Below are 14,817 nucleotides of genomic sequence, written 5' to 3'. Positions count from 1 at the left end.
TAATTATTATATTTTATTATTGTTGTCAATCTCTTACTTTTACTAATTTGTAACTTAAACTTTATATACGTATGTATGAATAGAAAAAAGAGTAGTATATGTGAGATTCAGTACTATCTGAAGTTTCGAACATCCACTAGGGATCTTGGAATGTATCCTCCATGGATAAGAAGGGACTACTGTAATTAGGGGAAAAAAAAGCTCTTAATGGTGCAATTGTAAGCCAGTGTGATAATTCCTATGATAGATGTAAGCCATGAAGGATATGAGATTACACAGAGGGGACAGATGTCTTAAACTTAGAATCATTTGAGAGGTGTGTTAATTTAGATTTAATTAGAGAATCTAAAACAATTCTAAGAAAATGCAAGTCATGTCAAAATGTGGACCAAAATGGTGGTGGTCTAAGTAAAGGTGCTGGCAAATTTAAGCTGCTGACAACAGATTAAAAAGAGACAAAGGAGAAATATTTGTACAGACAATGCAGGAGTGACTCAGGGAAAGGCAGATGTCTAATTTGGTAACTGACAAGGTAGAGCCACTCACCTATATCAGTAAACTGGAGGAGAAACAGACTAGGGAAGAGAGGAAAGGAAAACAGTTTTGACATGAACCCAAGTTTTCACTTGATCATCTGCATGGAGAAGCATGATAGAAAGTTAGATATCTAGATATGAAACCAGGAGAAAGGTAAGGGCTGAAGCTATAGAAAAGTCTGCTGTATGTATTTATACCAGTTAGAGTTCTCCATAGAGAAATAGAACCTACAGTTAATAGTAGGTGTGTGTGGGTGTGTGATTTACTTTAACAATTATGAATTGTTATGACAATTCATAACGATTATGAATTGTGGCAGACACAATTATGGGGACTGGCAAGTCAAAATCTGTAGGGCAGGCTGGCAGGCTGGCAGTTCAGATAAGAGTTGATCCTGTATTCTTGAGGTCAAATTTCCTCTTCTCCAGGAAACCTCAGTTTTTGCTCTTATGTCCTTTCAACTGATTTGATGTAGCCCACATATATTTTCTAGAGTAATTTCCTTTATCACTGTTGACTGATTATATATGTTAACCATGTCTACAAAATACCACCCCAACAACATCTAGGTTAGTATTTGCTAAAAAACTGAGTACTATAGACTAATCAATTTGACACTATCACCTATGTAAGTAATGGATAAAATCATCAAAGAGAGAAAAGAGTAAATAAATACAAAATGGTAAGAATCTTGGGCTTTTTAACAAAATATCTGTGCTCAATTTTAAGTTTTACTACTTCGTGAGCCTCTTTAGGATCTATAAAGTGACATAATACCTCTCTGAGGTATTGTGAGGATGAAATGAAATAATGTATGTAAAGGACTTATTCCAGAGCCTGGCGTGTATTACACACTCAGTTAACCTTTGCCACAAAATGGATTCTTTTTGTGTGAAACTTACAAATACAATTATATTCTGATGAGAAAAAGTCTGTATCAAGAAAGAAGTTGAAGACAGAGGTAAGAAATATCTGACTGAGTAAAGGCTGATGGTATAGGTGAAGTAAAGAAGGTGACATTTGAAGCATACCTGGAAAGAATTAACCTTGAACAAAAGATGCAGAAAAACTTGAATATATTCATGTCTGCTGTCCTTGATTTTCTCAGTGAAGAAAGGTGAAAGGTCTTTTGATGGAAGATCTTGATGGCTTAAAGAAAGGTGATGTTTCTGTGAAGAATGGAAGAGAGAGATTAATACTGATTTAAAAGGGGAGTATAAAATAATGCTCAAGTTCAGCTAAGATTGCATGTCTAGGGAATTGCAAATGCCTTTAGGGTAGGGGACATCTTTTCTCCTGTTTTATATTAGGCACATTATAAGCAATTGGAAAATATTTCCTCAATTAAAATTCTATTTTCTCTACCTGCAGGCAGCTGGAGTATGAAAATAGAAAAGTTAATGGAGTAATTGATCCAAATTTGAAGCTTTGTATGATGAAACAGCTGGAGAATACAAAGACCATGATACTGAGCATACTTGTGCTTGTCTTTGAAGGACTATGGGGTAGGGTTGCTAAGAAAGGAAAAATGGTAAAGTGATAGAGATGGGCATAGAAAATGGTACTTTGGGAGTAAAAGTGTTGGAGACCAGGAAAGATGGGACATAGCAGTTAGAAAGTGGTATTGGATCAGAAGATTTCCAAAGGGAAACAAAAGTGAAGGAAATCAATAAGTAATGCTATGATGAAAGTGGGATTTAGGGGAAGGAAGGCTCCTGGTGTCCAGAAAGTTGCAAAACTTAAGGTGAAGTCAAGCCAGAATGAAGGACAGTAGAAGGTGGGGAGGAGCACCATCCAGTGATGGCCAAGCAGGGAGAGCAGTGGAGTTAGTAGCCTGATAGTTGGTTCAGACAATTCAGCACCAGATGAAGGGCACTTGCTCAATCTCGGTCTTGCATTCCTAGGTACTATGGCTTGTCTTCAAGCAGTAATGCCAAAACAAACATATCAAATCAATGAATAAAATATCATATGATTTATTGTTGTTGTTGCTTAGTAACTAAGTCATGTCCAACTCTTTTGTGACTGTAAGGACTGTAGCCCACCAGGATCCTCTGTCCGTGGGATTTCTCAGGCAAGAATGCTGGAGTGGGTTGCCATTTTCTTCTCCAGGGGATCCTCATGACCTAGGGATCAAAACCATGTCTACAGCATTGGCAGACAGATTCTTTACCACTGAGCCACCAGGGAAGCCCATATGATTTATTCCCTAAAACTTTCTATTAGATAATGTCAGAAGGAATGCTAACAGGTACTTGAAAGTTCTATATCCTTCTAAAAAATGTTCCTTGAGTTTACTGATTTAGCTGCTTCTATTTCATGAAGCCAGCGCCAAACTCTTCCCTCTTACAGCTGGAGTACCCTTTTTAGCAACAGTTCTCACACAATGCTAGGCTTTGCAATGAAGCAGAGACTAGAGTACATGTTTACTCTCTGTAAATGAAGGTAAGTAGCTGGGAGTATCACAGAGGAAACACAGTGAAACATAAGAGAAGGATTTTTTGACCACACAGTATGGTGCAGGATCTTCTCTGACCAGGGTCAAACTTGTGCCCCCTGCAGTGGAAGCACAAATTCTTAGCCACTGAACTGCCAGGGAAGTCCAAGACTTTTTATATAAAAGAAGAAGCGTAAACGATGAGTTGCCCTGGTGAGAAACGAGAAAGACCCTAACTCTAAGACGGGGAAAGGTCCTCAGGACAAGCTAATCAAGGAAGGGGTAGGGGTAGTCTGAGAGGACGATGATGATCAATGAAATATTATTTTTAAAATTAAATTTGGGCTCAGAGAGCATACTGAAAAGGGAGAACAGCAGTGGAAGAAATGATAAAGGATATGAATGAAAGCAGGTTTCACAAATAGCCTTATCATCATTTCAATAGTATTGTGCTATGAAACTTCACACCAACTGCAATTAAGAGGGAGATTATGTGTCAAGATTAATGATCTACACAGACAATACAAAGAGTATGCCTGATATAATTTTATGTAGAATCTTGCTTTGATTAACAAATATACTTCTTATGGTATGAATGTTAATGGATATATATATATGTATGTCACCTGATATTATTCTTTTCACACTTTTAAATCATCATCAAATGTATACTTAAATCCATTTAGAATATTATGGAATGAATTTCCATTTGTTAAATAGTACCCTAGTGACCTGAAAGAAAATCAATATAGCCTGCAAAAGTACTTACCTTACAACCAGGAAGTAGCTAAAAGAATTTGCTAGCATATGTTATCAACAAAATATTCATTAGGAGAAATAAAAAAGGAAAACTACATGATTTTCCAAAGCTTTACAATTGATGATAATCAATTATACATAAATACATATAAATTTGTTCATGTTGGAAATAAAGATACAAATTAATTACTCATAGAAAAGATGCATATTCCTTAATTGAAAGGTCACTTTTGTCATTTATAATTATCTATTATTATCTATTTCTCTTTCTATCACCATCATTTAATAATTTTATCATGTTTTACATATATGTAGTTCACCTTATCAAAGCGACTCTAAATTTGAGTAAATACTAATAGAATTCCTGGGGTTGAACTCACAGAACTGTGGATGGACATGGCCCATTTAACCTGATATTCTGTTTCTGAAAGTAATAACAGCTGATTTGTAGAAAGCTGGATATTCATGATCATGTAAAAAATTAAGATTATATTACTACAAATGTTCCTTTGTTGTTCAGTCACTCAGTTGGGTCCAGCTCTTTGTGATCCCATGGACTGCAGCATGCCAGGTTTCCCTGTCCTTCACCATCTCCCAGAGTTTGCTCAAACTCCTGTCCATTGGTGATGCCGTCTAACCATCTCATCCTCTGTCATCCTCCTCTCTTCCTGCCTTCAAAATTCTCCTTATTTCTGTTAACAGCTGTCATTAAATCCATGTAAATTTTCCTCATTATTTCATAAGATGAGTTGCATCTATCTGCCTCTTTAATTTAAACTGTTCTCCAACTGTTTTGAGCTAATATATGTCTCTCTCTCTTTTTTCTTAAACTGGGATCTAGCTGCGTTACAGTGTTGTGTTAGTTTCTGCTATATAATGAAGTGAATCAGCTATGTATACATGTATCCCCTCCCTCTTGAACCTCTCTCTCACCCACTCCCCACCCCATCCCTATAGGTCACGACTTTTCACTTTCCGTTCTCCACAGGAAAAGCTATGCAAGTCACACTAGACCACCTTTCATAATGTTATAGGTTCTAGTGATAATCTGTCTGTCTCTGCCTTCTCCACACTTTAGAGTCCTCATATGATAAACCTATCCTTTCAAGAATGGGTCTCCATTCATCAGTCATATTATTTACTTTTCCCTGGGATGTGTCCACTTATTCCAGGTGCAAATGTGCCACGGGAGGACAATGTTTTGTCTTTTGTTTCTGTCATCCTTCCCCAAGTGCTGCCAAAGAGTTAGAGAGCTAACCTTTTCACTCAAACAGGCTGCCATCTTTTGGGGCAGTCTACCTCCATTGTTTCTTAGGCAGTAACTGATTACTTGCTCCCTATCAAGTCAGAATGAGGTTTGAATTTTAGTCTCTGAATATGTACCCTGACTTTGCCCACCTGATCTTATTTTCTGCTATCTGATTATTCACAGAGAATCCTTATGAATGAATGCAGTAAAGACAACTTTTCATCAGTTTGATTTTTCTCAAGATTTAAAATGGTAAATTATGTTGAATAAAACTCTGTGATTAAAAACTTTATGTTCCACAACGAGCTATCTGCTTTTCTTACCCCATTTTGCGGGGCAAGATGACTCTGTAAGAATTTATGTGTAAAGATTCTCTATTTCTATAATGTTGTTTCCTATCAAATGTGTCCTTCAGTAACAAGAAAACTAAAGATTAAAGAAGAATCTTTGATATCATAAGTCCTTTCTTCTGAATATTGTACTACAATACATCAAGGGAGTACATAGTATTGTTAAAGTGTAGACTTGAGTCAATTGTCCAGCTCCAAATTCTGGTCAAACCACTATGCATCTTTGAGGGGCAACTTACTTAACTTCCCTGTAACTCCATTTCCACATTTGTAAGAGAGGAAGCTGGGCTTTCCAGGTGGTGCTAGAGATAAAGAACCTGCCTGCTAATGCAGGAGATGAAAGTGATACAGGTTTGATCCATGGGCAGGGAAGATCCCCTGGAGGAGGAAAGGGCAACCCACTCCAGTATTCTTGCTTGGAGAATCCCACGGACCAGAGGAGCCTGGCAGGCTAGTGTCCATAGGGTCACAAAGAGTCAGACACAACTGAAGCAACTTAGCACAGCACACATCACAGGAGAGGAGGAGGTAGACATGGATAGGAACACTATGAGGCTACAATGAACTGAAACATGGAAAGTGATTAAAATTTTTTCTGCAGTGTGGTTAGCACTCAATAAGTATGGCTCTTATGAGTTCAATGAAGTAATACAGAGTGATTCTATAAAATAAACACTTTTATGAATAGTATGTATACAATTTTCATGTCCTTGTTGTCTTTATTATTTCCTTTTTATAGATAAAACCAAGTGTGAAATTCCAAGAATTTTCTGGGATATTTTATAGAGGAGTCTATTTAAATAAAAAATGATGTAGTTCAACTTGAAACAAAATAAAACTTATATAGTGATGGTTATGAACTAGGGGTGTCCAGAATAAATTCTGTCTTGGTTAGCAAGATGTTTATAAAGTAAAATAATTAATAAACTAATAGATTAAAATAATTTGGAGTTATGCTTATTATATAATAAATAGTGATTCAAACATTTATAATGTAAATCCAAATGTAATGACTTTTATTTAACTGATGATATGAAAACATGGATATGATACTTTACCAGAGGAAGGAACGGAGTTCTGAAACAATTAGCATGAAAAATAGAGCCAGTATTGTGTTAATATTAGCCTTCAGATAGCTTTAGATAACCTGCTTATTGGGCAAAAAATGGCACCGTAGGATTTAAAATATTTTATTAATGATCAGGTTAGACATTACTATCTATTTCTTTTCTTAATGGCAATAAATCAAAGGGCTATTCTTGCCTCCAGACAGTATAAATATTTTTATGGCTATTTAGAGTTTACAAATCTTCCTTAAAAAACTAAAATTATATGGAACATATATACTCAAAATATTAACTATCCTCTTTCCTAAGGTGCTGCAAGGACATCTACAGGTGGCAAAGACAAGAAAAATAAACCATTTATTTAAACTGATTTGTGACACCTCCAAACGTCTAGTTGTTTTTCTTAAGTCATGGGATCATAATTGGTATGTCAATTAATATGAACATGGACAAAATTTTGTGGACATAGAAAATGATGATGTATAAACATCTTCATTTTAATGCAACACTGGAAGAAGATATCTGGGAAAACGCTATTTAGAGTACACATTTCTTTAAAGAGATAAAAGAAGTATATAATATGGTTTGGAAGCTGAACAAATTCTGCATTACTGTAAGCATGTTACAGATATTGGCACATTATTTACACAAAATGAGTACTTGTTAAAACACTACCATACAATAGATTCGTACATCTCAGCTTCAATTAGCAGCCTCATTTATTATCCACCAAGAAGTGAGACTGCAAGGTGAGGTCAAAATGTCACCCAGGGTGGCTTCATCACTTCAATATCATTGCCTTAAAAGGCACTGACCAGAAGAAGCAGATGACCTCATTTCAAAATTATTACAGTGCAGAGAACTCAGTTTCAACATTATAATTCATTTTCTCATGGAATATTTCAAATTCATTATCACTTTCCTGACACATAATGGCTAATCGTTAAGGACAGCCACTTTAACATAATATGAATACGCATTTCTCCATAGGTAATACAACAGTCCCCCCATTACCATTATTGACTAAGGTACATTTAACTTCTTCACTAATACTTAATGGAAGGTTAATGTATAAGTCAGGAGATTAAATGGCTTTTACTTAAAACAAGTATATTGATTAAAATAACTTAGTGAGGTTTTTTAAGGCTGATGATATAAAAACAGTCACACGTTTTAATATTTTATTTAATATTAAGAGCAAATTGCAGGGCATAGCAGATCAAGATTAGTGGGAGTTCTTGCACTAATTACTCTTGGAACTAATTCTTGCTCATAGTTAACGAATGGATATTGTATATTGAAAGGCAACAAATCATCCTGCTTAATTCTAGTGTTCGTGAAGTCCCTCTGTTTAAGAATTTCTATTGTTTCTTGCAATGGCCTTCAGGTATGCCTTCCTTATATCTTACACCTGGCACCACTGAAAGATAAAACGACCTTCCAAAAACAGAGCTGCTATTCAATGTCATTGAAATGTAGCTCTATTTCCTTTTTTACATCCTATTATTATTTAAATCTGCTTTAAACCTAATACAGAGAATGCTTGCAGAGAATTAGCTAATGTTACTTACCATTTCCTTTCTTTGCTCAAAACCCAATATTCCACCAAATATAGTAGACTAGCAAATTGGCCTTGTAATAGCATGACATATGATGCCCCAGCCCATTCACTCCTTTGATTCTGTTTCCAACTAGAAATACTCAGCCACCTTGTCTGTCCATTCATCTTTTCTGTTTGGGTAGTACACGTTACGCCTGCAGGGGCTTGACCAATTTTAACCTGAGCTTTGTATTAGAGGGATTTGATCTCAAGAAACAGTGATGAGGGCCCATGTAAACATTGTACCAGTACGACCGTTTGCAGTGTATTCAAGAACTGAAAACAAGGTGGTAAATTAGGCAATAGAAATTTAAATGCTAAATATATAATGTAATCTATAGTAATAAAGCAAAAAGTCGGACACGACTGAGCGACTGAACTGAACTGAACTGATGGTAATAAAAATGCTCACTCTTACTTGGTACTTATTAATAGCATGGTTCAGGCTTGGTTCTAAGTGCTTTGGATATAATAAATCAATTATAATTCAGCACCTTTTCATGAATGGCTAATTGTTACAGTCTCCAATTTGTAGGTGGGAAACTAAGGCACAGAAATATTGAAATATAGAATCTTATTGCTATTCCATAAATTGCCCAAGGCTAGGCAGTGAGAAGTGGCAGGGCTGGGGCTCCAACCTGGGTTATGTGGCCCAGAAAGCTACTAGGCTCTTAGCCATCACACTATCCTAACTCTCAGGCTCTGAAAATAGAAAGGCTTCTGTTCAAATCCCTGTACTGCCATTTACTAAACATTTCAAGTCTTGCTACTTTTATCTGTCAAATGTGTAATGATAATATCTACATCATAAGATCCTTGTAAAAAAAAAGCAAAATAATCCATATTACCATGCACCTGGCAAATAGTTAGAGTTATTTATATAAATGTAAATTATACCTGTTACAATTAATACTATAATTATTTTTAGTTCATGTATTCTTCATTCAACAGAATTTTTACTTAATACATGCTTAGTACATATCTGTTAGTGCTGAGCTTTGGTAAACAAAAGCAGTCTCATAGTTTAGTGAGGGACCACAGACGTGTAAACAATTAATTGCAATTAGATAGCATAATAGATGTTTTCAGGCACAACAGAGAAACTCAAACAACTGGTAATGATGCAGGAAGCGGACCCCTTCCAGGGCTTAAAAGTGATCTCTTGTCTATGGCTCAGAAATGAATTGTCCTAGGAGGCATATGTATTGACAAAGCAAGAGACTTTATTGGGAAGGGGCACCTGTGTGGAGAGCAGGAGGGTAAGGGAAACTAGAACTACTTGGCCACGTGGTTCACAGTTTTGGGTTTTATAGTGATGGGATTAGTTTCTGGGTTGTCTCCGGCCAATCTTTCTGACTCAGGGTCCTTCCTGGTGGTGCACGCACTGTTCAGCCAAGATAGATGCCAGCGAGAAGGATTCTGGGAGGTGGTGGGACACATGGTGTCTCCTTTTGATCTTTCCCAAATTCTTCTGGTTGGTGGTGGCTTGTTAGTTTCGTGTTCCTTACCAGGACCTCCTGTCATAAAATAACTCACACAAATAGTTACTATGGTGTTTGGCCACAGTTGGTAGTTTCAATCAGTGTGCTTACCCTAACAGCAACATCAAAGAAGACTTCACTGACATGGTATGTGGAATACTTGGTTTCTCATCCAGTACATTTTCTCAGGTTGAATAATGGACAAACCAGCTGGAAACATTATAGATTTATTCAGTTCACCTCTTGATTTGAGAAATCATGGAATAAGGGGAAAAATGCTTTGTGCTATCACATGGACTAATTTGATGGATATATGTGACTCAAGATTCTAGTGAGATTAATCTACACGACTCTGTACAAAAATCATTAAAATCTGTGAGATGTATGAACAATGGCTTTCCCCTCATCATATTTTCTCTTGGTTATGATGTAAATTATATTCTGTTTTGGGAAGCATTTTCTTATTTTTAGATGAACATTGATACAGGTGAGTTATTAATACATGTGAAATAAAAACATAGGCACAGCCATGCCATATATCAGAAAATTGTATAAGATACAACTTTTAAGTTATGAACACACATACACACACTCTCAGAGTCTATGTTCAAGGTAATTAATGTTGAAATCTTATTAAATCTTCTTCAAATTGTTTTAACTTTTTTTTTCACAGAGTATGAGATAAACAATGATTTGATTCTTAATGTGTCCTTAGGAGTAACTTGCTTTTAAAGCTTATACATGGAAGATAAAAACATATTTTTCAGTCACTCAGTCGTTTCCAACTCTTTGTGACCTCATGGACTGTAGCCCACCAGGTTCCTCTGTCCAGTGGAATTCTCCAGGCAAGAATACTGGAATGGGTTGCCATTCCCTTCTCCAGAGGATCTTCCTGACCCAGGGATCAAGCTTGGGTCTCCTGTATTACAGGTGGATTCCTTACCGTCTGAGCCACCAGGGAAGCCCTAAAAACATATTTGTTGTTGCTCAGTCACTAAGTTGTGTTCGACTCTTTTTGACCCCATGAGATGCAGCACGCCAGCTTACCTGTCCTTCACCATCTCCCAGAGTTTGCTCAGACTCATGTTGATTGAGTTGGTGATGCCATCAAACCATCTTGTCTTCTATTGTCCCCTTCTCCTTCTGCCTTCAATCTTTCCCAGCACTGGGGTCTTTTCCAATGAACCACCTCTTTGCATCAGGTGGCCAAAGTATTGGAGCTTCAGCTCCAGCATCAGTCCTTCCAATGAATATTCAGGTTTGATTTCCTTTGGGATTGATTGGTTTGATCTCCTTGCTGTCCAAAGGATTCTCAAGAATCTTCTCAGCATCACAATTCGAAAGCATAAATTCTTCAGCACTTGGCACAATTATTTGAAAAACCATAGCTTTGGCTATATGGACCTTTCTCGGGAAACTGTTGTCTCTGTCTTTTAATACACTGTGTAAGTTTGCCAACTACAGTAACTATAATTAAAAAGCTGAAAATACTAAGTGTTGGGAGGATGTGAAACACCAAAAACTCTCACTTGTTCCTAATGCATGCATGCTAAGTCGCTTCAGTCGTGTCCAACCCTGTGCAACCTCAGGTATGGTAGCCCACCCGGCTCCTCTGTCCATGGCATTCTCTAGGCAAGAACAATGGAGTGGGTTGCCATTTCCTTCTCCAATGTTCCTAATAGAAGTTTATCATTCAATGATTTCGTAAAATGGCTTGATTTTTGTATTGTAAAAAGAAAAAGAAAAAAAATAGGTATCTTGTGACATAACATTCCACTGATATTTAATCAAGAAAAATTGACATTTGCCCACACTGTAAATGCTTATTATCCCTTCATTCATAAGAACCTAATACTGAAAAAAACCTTCAGATACATAGAAAAATTAATCAACAAATTATCATATATTTATAAAATGGAATACTACTTAACAATAAAGAAGAATAAGCTACCGTATTCTCCATACTAGCGGTGAGTTCCTCAAATAATCTGTGAATACATACATAAAACTGTGCAATTTGTTGATTTTCATTTATAGGAAATTCTACAGTATGTAAAACTAATGTATGCATGTAATAGATATCAGAAAGCAGCTATCTGGGACAGGTGGAAGGGGGATTGTAACTGGCATCAAAGGAGGACTGATAGAAATTTATAGTGACTGCAGGGATGGTTACATGGGTGTACGCATTTCACAATTTATCACACTGTAAGCTAAAAATCTGTGCATTTTACTGCATATAAGTTGCACCTTAATCTTTTTTTAAGTATTGGGTAAAAAAAATCAAAACAGAAAAGGTTTAAAGCATTTCAAGCTTTGACTTCATTTAGTCACATTTCCAGTCAAGTTTTGTTTAAAATGACTCTTAGAAACAGTTTGAAAAATCAACTGTAAAGCACACCAGTGGATCTTTTCTCTGCTGCTCTTTTCTCTGGCCAAATCAATAGTGATTATATGCTGCTGCTGCTGCTGCTGCTGCTGCTAAGTCACTTCAGTCATGTCCAACTCTGTGCGACCCCATAGACGGCAGCCCACCCGGCTCCCCCGTCCCTGGGATTCTAAGATGTAAGATGTGCTCTTCACATGTTTTAATACTTTATAAAACTTGCCATAACTATGTGAAATGACCTTGAAATTCCAGAATGCCTTTTGATGGAAAGTTCATCTTCTGAATAAAAGAAATCTTTCTGGTTTATAGGCACTCTCATTTAGTCCCTCTTCCTGCTATTTGTCTTACAGGTCAGTATAATTCAATACTGTAAAAGTAGGTCTTATAGATTATATCTTTCTTCCTTGTGATATGTAGGAAATGGAGATGTGTTTGCTCTCAAGCTAGTATTTAAACACTACATATTCATGAGTATATTCATAGTCCTGTGTAAAGCCACTTAGGTAAACGCTCTGACCTCTGGGAGTTCATAATCTAAGATAAATAATAAATATGCAAAACTACTTATAAATGAAGGTGTGAACATAAAGTTGAAAGTCTACCAATACAGCATAGCTTAACAAAATCATTTTGGACTTTATTTCCGGGAATTCCTTGGTCATGGAAAATAGTGTTTTAATGTGCCTGTTTTTTAGTTGCTTTTGGCAAAAGCAGAACTAAAAATAAAACAGAAACCCTAACATGTATAATTACTCCATTTCATACTTTCTTTCTTGTATTAGAGCCTAGTCGTATAATTATTACGTACTTTGTTCTAGGTATAGTTCTTAACAGTTTACATGCATTCATTTTTTAAATTCTCATACCAAATCCTCATTGGGAGATTTTTATTGTCTCCATCTTAAAGATTTGGAAAATAGAAATAAAGAAAGAAAATGATATTATCTTCTTTCACCTACAGTAGAGCACAGCAGGTGAAATGTTGCATAATGAATATATGCAGTATAGTTCAAAATATTGAACTACACTCAGTATTTTATAATAATCTATCCTATAAGGGAAAATAATCTGAAAAGAAATATATATATATATATATATTTTTTTTCTGAATCACTGTGCTGTACACCTGAAACTAATATGATGGTGTAAAGCAACCATACTTCAATAGAAATAAAATTTTAAACAGTATCTTATCTTCTTTCAAAGGAGTACTGAGGTAAATCTAATATGTAAATTGTTGTAGTTTGATCAGGCTGCTCTAACAAAATACCAGAGACTGGATGTCTGGCCGAACCAACCTTTTTCTCACAGTTCTGGAGGCTGGAAATCTGAGATTAGTGAGCCAGCGTGGTAGAGTTATGAGAAGGCCCTCTTCCTGGCTTGCAGATGGTTGTCTTCACATAGAGGACAGAGGTCAAGAGGTGGCTGGGTCCCTCCTTATAAGGACTGAGTCTTATCATGGAACTCCACTCTCATGACCTCAACTAAACCTAATTACCTTCAAAGCCCGCCTTCCAAATGCCAGCATATTAGGGTTTCAACATATGAATTTTAGACTCAATATTTGTGATAAAAGTTTCTGCATTTGAATGCTGCTTCAGTGAATATGGGTCCGGTCATTTTAAAACTACATCTAAAAATGCTGTGTACATGCTAAGTCACTTCAGCCATGTCCTTCTCTTTGCAACACTATGGACGGTAGCTCACCAGCTCTTCTGTCCATGGGATTCTCCAGGCAAAAATACTGGAGTAGGTTTTCATGCCCTCCTTCAGGGGATCTTCCTGACCCAAGCATGGAACCCACATCTCATAGGTCTCCTGCGTCGTCAGGTGAGTTTTTTTTTTTTTTTTTTTAAATCACTAATGCCACCTGGGAAGCCCTAATCTCTAAAAATAGCTTTGAGTAAAAAGATGTTGGGCTTCGCCTGTGGCTCAGACAGAAAAGAATCCACCTGCAATGCAGGAGACCTGGGTTGAATCCCTGTGTTGGAAGATCCCCTGGAAGAAAGCATGGCAACCCACTCCAGTATTCTTGCCTGGAGAATCCCCTTGGACAGAGGAGCTCCATGGGCTAAAGTCCATGAAGTCGCAAAGAGTCAGACAGGACTGAGCGACTAAGTATAGCACAAAAAGGTTATTACATGAAAGAGAGATACCTAAGCAGATATATAAAAGTCATAACTTTATTTTTAGTGTAGTTGATTTTCTGGGATGATGGGAGATTTTTTTATGGCTAGACTCTTCTAAAAATATATTTCTCATGCCATATTGTGTCAGAGTAAATATTTAATCATTGTTTAAAAATAAGTTTAAAAATTATTTTTTGCCTATGGTCTGAATGTGAGGGTCTACTGATATTTCTTTTTCTTCAAAGGTATACAGTAATTTGCCTTAAAATTTAGTATTTATATAAACCCCTCCAAATGCTCCTGAGACTGTTTATTTTTGTACCACATTCATGATTTTTAAACTGATGTCATATGAACACCTTTTATCTTTCCTGTGATTTAACGTTTTAATTACCAGTAAGAAATAATTGTCATTAATAACTTGACACATAGTCCTGTAGCTTTATGTTATTTTTGTTCTGGCAAAAAAAATGTCATCAAGGTTAAATTTATAATAGTCTACCTCAGAAATATCACTAAAATATCTGTGATAATTTGTCTTTATAAAAATTTATATTTCAAAGTTACTTACATACTTGATTGATAAGTAATGTTCACATTTTAGAAGTTACTGAGAATATATTATAAATATTATACTGAATATATTTTAGCAGTTAATTCATTCTGAACGAAAAAGAGCCCAAGGTCTTTAGCTGATTCATATATCCTTTCTTAAGATACAGTTTCTCTGTCCTGTGAATGATTTGGACCCTCTGTGTCATGGAGGCATTACCCTCTCTGTAATGTAGTGATTATGGGCATGTTCTCTGGAATCCAATT

The sequence above is a fragment of the Capra hircus genome, chromosome 20, assembly GCF_001704415.2.
Source record: "Capra hircus breed San Clemente chromosome 20, ASM170441v1, whole genome shotgun sequence".
Lineage (NCBI taxonomy): Eukaryota > Metazoa > Chordata > Mammalia > Artiodactyla > Bovidae > Capra > Capra hircus.
This window is presented reverse-complemented; position numbering follows the sequence as displayed.